Below are 11,006 nucleotides of genomic sequence, written 5' to 3' on the forward strand. Positions count from 1 at the left end.
CAGAGGAAAAACTTTAGAAATAACTCCATTTCATTGAAATTCATAAAAGTTTAACACTTGGGATCCCAAAATACAGTTTAGAAATATTTACAACATGTAAATTGAACCAAGTCGACTAAACGACAAAATCTAAGTTTATTTACAATCATCTCCCAAAAATCCACTGGCTGTGGCAGCCAGGCGGGCCAAACATGTACACGCCGCTTCATGCCTGCTACACTCATGGTTGGTTGGCTTTCTCCTTGCCCTTACCTGTACCACAGAGCATCTGTGAGCCGAAGCCCAGCAAGAAAACCCACAAACAGATAACATATGCAAAACATACACCAAGTATATAAACTGGCCATCAATAGGCTAAACACATCGGCCTAGCCGTCCCAGGTACCTTACCAGACCCTGGGTTCGTGGTCCACACCGTGAGGATATCCCAGGTATCCTTTAGGGACTCACCCTGGCAACTCGCACTCCACATGCTCAACGCTGCTCCCGGCCCCTTGCCGTACATGGCCTTCCACTCAACGTGCCTAACGTCGTTTCTGGCCCTTTGCCGTTAAAGTCCAAGAGGGATGAAGCAGTTACGGTCCAAGAGTATTCCAATAGTCAAAGTCCTATGGAGTAATAGTTCTGAACTGGAGGCAACGTGGGAGTTGGAGGAGGACATGCAAGGCCGGTATCCAGAATTATTTGGTAAGTAAATTTCGAGGACGAAATTCTTTTTAGTCGGGGAGAATTGTAGAGTCCAAGAACTTTACTTAGCTAATTAGATAGTAGTAGTAATAGTAATAGCTAGTAGTAGTTGTAGTATGTTTATGACTGTGGATTTTGGTTAAAGTCGGGACTTAGTTGGAAACTCCTAACAATAGTTATGGACTTTATAAGTTTCGCCTATAGTTTAAGAATATTAACTATAACATAAGGTTTGATTAATAGTGCTGGTTATTAATATGATAATTATTATAACCTACGGTTTAGATAGAGCCAATAGGATTATGACGCTTGTCATATGCATGGTTATTAAGGAATTATTATTTCAATGATAAAATAAGGAAAATATAAGACTTAGTCTTCACCAGAATATGTTAGGAGCATGACATTTGTCATAGTTTTATTAATTTATGGATTAGGTTAGATAATTAAATAGATTTTTCGTAACTTTAGGATACTGTAACTTCCGACCTATTTTTGACCTAGTTATGTTATGAATTTCGAAAAATAGTATTTCTAAAAAGTTGTAGATAATTTAATTATCTTTCTAACGGTATAAAGAGAGTCTAAAACGGACTCCTATAGCTCCAGATATGTTGATTTTACTGCAGCTGAGTTTAGAGTTACGAGATTTAGGGAGTTAGAAGTTAGGATTCTATTTGTTTTTATTATTTTTTTTATATAAATCAAGCGTTAACTCCTTAAACCTCTCTCTGAACAATTTGACCAAGTCCTAAGCCTTTGGCTGAAGAATATTCAAATATTTTCAATTAAATTCATTATTTTTATTCACAGCCAAAAAGATGATTTTTATTCCTAGAACTCTATAAATAGGACCTAGCACCAAGCCTTTTCATTCATTCTTCAAGCATTGAGCAGAGTCTTCCAAGTGCTAGTGAGACTATAGAGTGATAAACACTTGGATTGGGGTTATAAGCTTAATCATTATAAGCTTAATAAACACTTGGGAAGTAAGGTTATAGTGTATTTCGGTTTCAAGGTATAGTTCGGTCATAGAAGCATTCAAGGTATTCTTATTCTTAGTTCCTTTCAGTATTGTTTCATTAGTTTTATAGTCCTAACTCCGTCTTCTCTATTCTTGGTTAGGCATCTAAGTTCTTCGAACTTGAGGTTTCTTGTCGGTAAGAATATTCTCGGTGGTTTTTATTTCATTCATCTCTTTCTTTTAGAATACTCACCTCTATATTATGGTTTTTAGGAGTGTTCCAAAATCCCGACTTTGTTCTTATCATCCCAGTATATTGGTAAGGAAAATAGGATAGGATATTATGTGTTATGTCATATGTTATCTTATGATTTATGTGTTATGTTAACTTATGATTTGTGTGATATGTATGTTTGTAGACTTGGGCATATGACCTGTACAACTAACAAGCCCCAATAAATTTATGGGCATATGACTTGCTTAGCCAGCAAGCCCCACAAATCTAATGGGCATATGACTTGTTTAGTTTATGGGACCCCAAGTAATAATGGCCATTATAGTATATGTGACATATGTTATGATATGTTTTAGTATATGTTGATATGAATTTTATGTATATGATTTATGTGTTCGATTTTCCTTGCTGGGCATTAGGCTCATTCCTTTATATTTATATGTGCAGGAAAATAGTTATGGCGGCGGAAAGATTCTTGGCAACTTGGGGATGTGTATTGAGGCAGGATGGAATCGGTGGATTGCGCGTTCGATTCGAGGATGAAGTTTTTAAGTCTTTTAGTTATGATTTCTATGTATTATTTTTTTTTCCACACTTAATTTTGTAACCAATTTATTTAAGTTATATTTTTTTTTCAAAACAATGGGATCCCATATCCTAAATTAATTTTTATGTATTTTACCTTTACTTTACAGTTTTTAAATAAAGTTATGGTTATTTCATATGTACGTTACACAAATTCGGGTCGTTACAATAAGTATGGAGGCATTACCTTTATGGGGAGAAGTGTGAGATATATACTGACCACAAGAGCCTGAAGTTTTTCTTCATACATAAGGATTTGAACATGAGACAAAGGTGTTGGTTAGATCTGATGAAGGATTATGACTGTGAGATCCTATATCATCTAGGAAAAGCCAACGTGGTGGCAGATACTTTGAGCCGGAAAGGTCCGGGACAATTGTTGATTTAAAAGCAGACATCAAGGGAATTAGCTAAGGATATGAGCAGAGCAGGAATAGAATTAGTGGTGGGCCAGTTAGCCAACATCACCCTGCAGTCTACTCTTCTAGAAAGGATAAAGGAAAGTCAGTTGATGATTCATAGTTGATGAAGATTAGTGGGGATGTCCTAGCTGGAGTGGCTAGGGACTACACAGTGTAAGAGATGGGCTTACTGAGGTACAAGGGTCAGATCTGTATTCCGATGGATGCTATTATCAGATGGGAGATTCTTGATGAATGTCATTCTACCCCTTACTCTTTGCATCCGGACACCACAAAGATGTATCAGGATCTGAAGACTTTATATTGGTGTCCCAGGATGAAGAGGGATGTAATCGAATATGTTGCTAAGTGCCTGACGAGTTAGCAGGTCAAGGTTGAGCATCAGAGATCAACGATGCTATTATAGCCTTTGGATATCCCAAAGTTGAAATGGGAGAACATCACAATGGATTTTGTACTTGGGTTGCCCAGAACAGTGGGTCAACATGATTCATTGTGGGTTATCATAGATCGATGAACCAAATCAGCCCCCTTTCTACCAGTGAGGATGACTACAGTTGACTAGTATGCAGATCTCTATGTGAGAGAGATAGTGTGTCTTCATGGGGCTCCAAAGTCGACTGCGTTAGATCAGGACCCCAAATTTACTTCCAATTTTTGGGGAAGTTTGCAGAAAGCTATGGGTACACAGTTGAAATTCAATACAACTTACCCTCCTCAGACAGATTGTCAGTCTGAGAGGAAGATTCAGATACTAGAAGACATGCTTCAGGTATGCGTGTTGGACTTTGAAGGGTATTTTCCTTTGAAAAATTATGCCTACAATAACAGCTATCAGTCGACCATTAGAGTAGCTCCTTATGAGATTTAGTATGGTAGGAAGTGTCGATCACCCATTCATTAGGATGAGATGTGTAACGCTCTACTTCCTTAGAGTCGTTACTAAGTGAGTTTAATACATGCTAATCACTCGCTAATCGAGGTTTTAGGTTAAAAGAGTAGCTAAACTGTGTTGAAGGTCATTTAAAGGCATTAAATATAAAAATGAGTTCATTGAATTAAAATACTAAAATTTAAACATTTGGGATCCCAAAATACTGTTTAGAAAATATTTACAACTCAAAATACATTTAGGGTCGACTAGGCGACAAATTCAGGTCAATACATAACATTTCCCAAAAATAACCCGGCAGTGGCAGCCAGGTAGTCCGAACATGTACCCATCTCTCCACACTCTCCATACTCATGGTTAGTCAATATTTCCCTTGCCCTTACTTGCACCATAGAGCACCCGTGAGCCAAAGCCCAGCAAGAAAACTCAACACAAAACAAATAACATATGCATATCTATAAACAAAATAACCAACAGGCTAATCACATAGCGGCCATGCCGTCCCAGGCGCTTTACCAGGCCCTGGGTTCGTGGTCTTCGTCGAGAGGATAACTCCAGCATCCTAGGAGGGTCTCACCATAACGGATTGCACTTCGCGTGTTCAACGCCGTTCCCATCCCCTTGTCGTACTCGGCTCTGTACTCTGCATGCTCAATGTCGTTCCCGGCCCCTTGCCGTACTCGACTTCCTGCCGTTCTCGGCCTTCGCCGTTCATTCAGAAATTTGCACTACATAGCATAATATCAACAAATATTTAAACATATACTAAACATAAACAATAGGGCTGCACCCTACAATCCAATCAATAGGGCCATCCCTGCAATACAAACAATAGGGCCACGCTCTACTCTACAGGTACAACAGTTTTCTCACCCGTGTCCCAAGGTTCTGGAGCACCACAATCCCAAGCAAAGTCATTTAACCTGAGCCTCGCTAAAAACCTAGTCACAAGGCATTCACAATATCCTTCCATCAAGCTCTAATCCAATAAATAACTTCAGAATATAATTCTAGCCTTCGGGACCTTGGATTCTACCAATCCGTGTGGTAAAATCCTTCCCGAGCCTTAACTTTTTGGATCCCGAGCCAAAATCCTTCAAACATCCAATACTTTGAATTTGAGCTATGGCCCAGCCCCTTAAGGGCCACTGCATGCCTCAAGTCAAAGGCAAAATGCCTCTCTGTTGAGGGACACATTTTGTGGCGCTCCAATCCTTGGGCCGCAATGCGCCTGGGCAGACAGAGGCTTCCAACCTCTTCGACACACATGGGTCGCGAAGCTTGAGGAACAGGGCCGCAAATCGAGCCTCCAAACCCAAAAACTCACCATTTATTCTACGCTTACCTCGAGCCTAAACCTCAATTTCCATACTTCAAACATCAATTAAACCCAAAATTAAGTCTACAATTCTAATCCACACAGCCTAAGCATCACAATAACTCCAGAAATTATTCCATAACCTCACCAAAACTCACAATCAGAACTCAAGTTTGAACCTAGAAGAAAACACTTAAAACGTGGAAGAAATCCCTAAAAACCAGAGCAAAAATCCTTACCTCAAAGATGGTTTCAACCCTCAATTGTCTGTATCATGCTCCTAGCTTTGATTCCTCAATTCACAGCCCCAAAATTCAAAGCGTTCTCCTCAAAAGTCCCAAAACCTCCCAAGCCTCAACAGAGAGAGAGACGTGATCGAGAGAGAGAAAGAGAGAGAGAGAGAGAGAGTGGGAAGGCTGAGAGTATGTTTCTTCTGATAAGTTCTAGACTTCTAAAGCCTAAGTTATCCCCCTTACACCAAAATTACCAAATTGCCCCTAACTTAACTCTTATCCGGGTAAATTCGTCATTTGCCTTATCCCGCTAATTCCTCGAGTATTCCCATAAATCCCTATTTAACCCTGACATGTCCAAATCATTGCTAAATTACTACCCATTACTCAATAATTCCCGAGCACATATTACGTTCCAAAAATATCCCTAGGTTCCTCCTGAGCCGGGTATTCGACCCCGTTGTGACTTTCTAGCTAAACTTCTCCCAATGATTATCTCGGATCGTGCATCACAAATATATCACCCCTCACTCCTGGTATCAATCACAATATACACAAATATTGCATTTATGCCCTCAACAGGCTAAAATTACAAATATGCCTCTAATAGCCAAATGGGGCCCACATGCATATTTAATTCACCTAAATATGCATTTTTGATCACATAATCATCAAATTCACATATTAATGTAATAAAGTCAATTATTTCCCTCCAGTCACGCTAATCAAGGCCCTAAGCCTTATTAGAAAATTTGGGACGCTACAAGATGGGTGAAAGGAAATGCTTGGGTCGTGAAGTAGTTCAGAGGAACAATGAGGCTAACGAAAATATTAGATCTCAGATGCTCGTGTCACAAAGTAGATAGAAAATTTATTTAGATTCAAAGCATAGGAATGTGGAGTTCCAAGTGGGAGACTATGTCTTCCTTGGAGTTTCACCATTGAAAGGGTGAAGAGGTTGGGAAGAAGGGCAAGTTGATCCTTAGATTTGTAGGACCTTTTGAGATCCTGGAGAGGATTGGTCAAGTGACCTATAGGTTGGCCTTACCTCCGGCATTGTCAGTAGTACACAATGTAAATCATATTTAGATGCTTCATAAGTATATATCAGATGATGCTCATGTATTGAGTTACGAAGATCTGGAGCTGCAAGCAGATCTATCCTATGAGAAACAACCAGCCCAGATATTAGACATGAAGGACAAGGTCCTGAGGAATAAAACCATACCTTTGGTTAAGGTATTATGGAGGAACAACAAGGTCGAGGAAGCGACCTGGGAATTGGACTCAACCAAAGAGGGGATAATTGTAACGTCCTGAATTCCCTAATAAGGCTTAGTGTCTTGATTAGGGGGCCAAGAGGGCAATAATTGGATTAATTATGTGCTTCTGTGATATGTGTATATTATTATGTTAATTATGTGAGTTATATTATGATATGACTTTGTTTGCATGTTTAAGTCTACTAAATATGCGTGTGGGCCCGTTTCTTATTAGAAGAGTATTTTTAAAATTTTGACTTGTTGAGGGTATATTTGTAAATATATGTGTTTTATTATTGAGACCACATTGTTATGTGGATATATTTGGGTTACTTGGCACAAGACAATCCTAGTGAGCAAGTTAGCGGTTTAGTTAAAACGGGGTCAAATACCCTGCTCGGGGTGAGCCTAGGGATATTTTGGTAATTTAGTACATTATCGAGATTTATCGGGTAACAGGAAGTTATTTGGTGATTACTTGGGATATTAGAATTAATTGGGAAATTATGAGGTAATTTGAGATTAGAGGGAAATGGTGGAAAAAGACGATTTTGCCCTTGAGAGCATTAAAGAGAAAGCTTTTGGGTGAGGGGCATTTTAGTCTTTTCATGCCCATGGATGGACGTAATCACTAGAAGCCTTCAGAATTAGGCAAATTAAAGAGGAAGCATAAGGAAACTCCTTCTCTCTCTCTCTCCCTCGTTTCTTCCTTGGGTTTATGTGTGGCCTGCTTGAGTTTTGGAAGAGAAGGGTCTGAATTGAAGACCTTGGAGAACCATTGGAGCTGGGAATTGGGTTTAGGAGCAGCTTAGGGTCAACTTGCTCAAATGATGTAAGGAGTTATGCTTTGTTTTGGTAGAATTTTCTGGTTTGTTTCTTATTGTTCTTGAGCTTAGAAGCTCAAGATGGGATTTTGGGTTTCAATGGAGTTTTAATGAAGTTGCAGGTGTTATATTGTTGTCTATGATGGGTTGCTGAGAGTCTAAGACTCGATTTTGACATTGGTACAACTTTGGGATGAATTTTGAGGAATTTGGCCCAGAGAAAAATGTTGGACATGTGGGTTTGTGGGGTTGCATGGCGGTGCTAATCTTGGAGCACCGCGACCCGTATGACCTCAGGGGTGTTGGGGTTCTTCTGAATCGCCTTAGCGCCGCAGTGTCTGGTGTGCTACGCCGTGGCGCATGTCCAGTGAAAATAGTTCCAGGGCTCTATGCTTTGGGGCGCATTGTGGCCCTTCAGGGGTGTAGCGCGACACTAATTGGGAAGAATAGCCAAGTGAGGTTTTGAGTCGTGAGGACTCAAACCTATGGGCTCAGGAAGGTTTCTACTACCCGATTAAGTAGAATTCGAGGATCTGAAGGCTAGGACTCGGTTCAGAAGCCTTTATTTACTCGATATTGATGGGTATCCCTTATTATGGTTTTGACTAGGGTACCGCTTGGGCTCGAAAGGGGATTTTGGTCGATGGTCGTTTCCAGTTATCAAGTGCTTGGACTAGAGGTAAGAAAACAGCACCCTAGGTTATGATTAGGGCTCAGGCCCCTATGAATAACCATGATTATGATTATGCTTATGATTATTTGATTAATCATGCTTGAGTGCTCTATATCTGGATAATTGTTAAATGATTTATGCTTGTCTATATTATCTAATTGAATGGCTTGACTTATAAGTCAAGGGCGGCGATAGCAAGCTGAGCGTCGTAAAGTTGTTACACTGTGCTAATCAGGTCATAAAGTTGAAAACGCGGTCGTAAAGTCGTAATTAGGTAAAGATTAAAAGTTTTAGTTATAAATAGATAATTTTTCATATAAAATGATTGTTTAGTACATGGGATCCCAAAACAGGGTTTAAAAGACATGTTTACAAAAATTCCAAAAGTTATAAATAACCATGGCCACTCTAATGGCAAAATTACATTTTAGGTTTTCGTCCCTGTACAAACCCTCGACCGTGGCGGTCGAACATCTGACAATGTACACCTCGCCCCCAGAGCTCTCAAACTCATGGCTGAACCACCAAACCCTTGCCCTTATCTGCACCACGTAGCACCCGTGAGCCGAGGCCCAGCAAGAAAACATAATGTCACAGCATGATCAATATCAATAATCAAATATTCCACAAGCCTAACCAAGTATTCAACAATTCATAACTTTCACCTATTCAGTAATAACAAACGACAAATTAACAATTTGTCATCCAGATAATCAGCATATCATATTCATCAGGTTAACAACAATAACCACATTCATAATCAACAATTTATCACAACCATCAAATGATACTCAAGGTCGGCGCCCTTAGGCCGCACTCTCTGTTTAACCCACTGTCTTCGGCTCACTTAGGTCGCCTCTAGTGTTATACCCACTGACTCCTACTAGCTTAACCGAGCTCAATGATTAATAAGCTATCCTCAGCTACCAGTGGCTGAGCTGCGCCCTGTGCGCAAATATTGATTCTGGCACTCTTAGGTCGTTTATCATATGTCCCCGTGGCGTAATACCACCTCATGACATTATATACAAATATAAGGAACTCTTAGTCCCAGTACAATCACATATCACAATCATACAGTAATGTCTAAAAATATAGGGAACACTTAGTTCCAACTTAACCACCTAACCGGGTGCAGTTTTCTTACCTTAGATTCCGATAGCTTTGACTAGCGAAATTGACCTTCAAGCACGATCCCGTCCGAGCCCTAGCGTTCACCTAGTCACAGCCATGAATTAGAATCCATCACTAAACTTCAATACCAAAACCTAACATCAGGACCAATCCCGAGCACTCGGGAAGCCCTAATTCAACCAAACGGGGTGGTGGAATCAAACCCCGAGCCCCCGGACAAAAACCCTAAAAAATAACCCAAAAATCCCCTTCTGGAAACAGGGTAGCGCTACAACACCACAAAGTGGGCGCTGTAGCACTAAAAACAGAGCCAAAGCACCCAAACAACCCTGGCCTAGTGCTGTAGCGCCCAAAGGCTAGCGCTACAGTGCTAGTTATAGCACCCAACTTCCCAGATTTGTCTCCTTCGAATTTCCTCGAACCAAAACCCACCAAAACTCCTCCAAACCTCAACCATACTCCAAAATGAGCCTACCATCATCTATATCTCACCCCACATGACCAAATAACCCAAAACTTAGCCACATGCACCTCTAAACAAACAAAACAAGATTTGACTCCAAGACTCAAGAACTTAACCAGAAAACTAGAACAACCCAAAAATTCAAGTGTTCAAGCTCATAATTTCTTACCTTAAGTGGAAAATTCGACCTTGGGTTACCCTTAGTATCCCTCCAGCCTTTAGCTCCTCAATTATTCAAGCTTAATTCCCTAGAATTCCCATCCTAAACTCAATTCAAGCACAACTCCTCAAAACCAGAAAAACTCAGACGAGACTCTTTAAGCCTTACCTTAATTTGATGGTTAATCCCAGCTAACCCTCTACAACTTCTTCAAGGATCAAGGTTCCAAAGCTTAGCTGTGACTCCCTCTGAATTTACAACTTCAAATTCCTCTAGAAATGGTGAAGAAATGATCCAACCGAGAGAGAGAAAGAGATGTACCATATACCCTGTTTTTCATTCTTTCTTTCCTTCTCTTTTCTTTCCTTTAACTTCTAAGACTTTCTACAGCTTCCACTAAAGCCATAAAGCAGTATAACACTTATCTCTAATTTTAAACACTGAAAGACCATATTGCCCTCCCAATTAAAACCAAGCTTTTAAACATTCTAAGGGTATTTTAGTCATTGCTCCCAATTCCCGCCAATTCTTCAAGTGTCCCTAATAACTATCGTTTACATCCCGTCACCTAACTAGCCATCAATTATTTTCCTTAATATCAAATAATATCCAATATATTTCCCAGAAATACCCCCGAGCCGGGTATAAATTCCCGTCGTGACTTTTTCGCCAAACCGCTCACTAGGATCGCCTTGAGTCACAAGCTACAAATATATCCACATAATAATGTGGTCTCAACAATTTATGGCAAATAATTACATTTATGCCCTCAACGGGCCAAAATTACAAACATGCCCTTAAAAACAAAATAGGGCCCACATGCATATTCAATACTCATAAACATGCATCTAATCATATCCATATACTCATTTAATCATGCATGCCATATAATCATGCATTTAATCATTCATTCACATAGATACCAATTATGCCCTCCTGGCACACTAATCAAGGCCCTTAAATCTTATTAGCGATTTTGGGTCGTTACAAGAAGTATGGTATACGCTTGACCCTATGGTCTCTTGGAAAATAAAGCGCCAGGTACGCTTGGCTAACCCTAAGGCTAGTTATGCAGAGAATAGGGAAACGATCCCCATGGTGACTCTAGAGTCGTTTATCTAGGGCAACGGGCTTCAGTGTGACTCTATAACTAC

This window comes from Humulus lupulus, chromosome 5 (assembly GCF_963169125.1).
Source record: "Humulus lupulus chromosome 5, drHumLupu1.1, whole genome shotgun sequence".
NCBI lineage: Eukaryota > Viridiplantae > Streptophyta > Magnoliopsida > Rosales > Cannabaceae > Humulus > Humulus lupulus.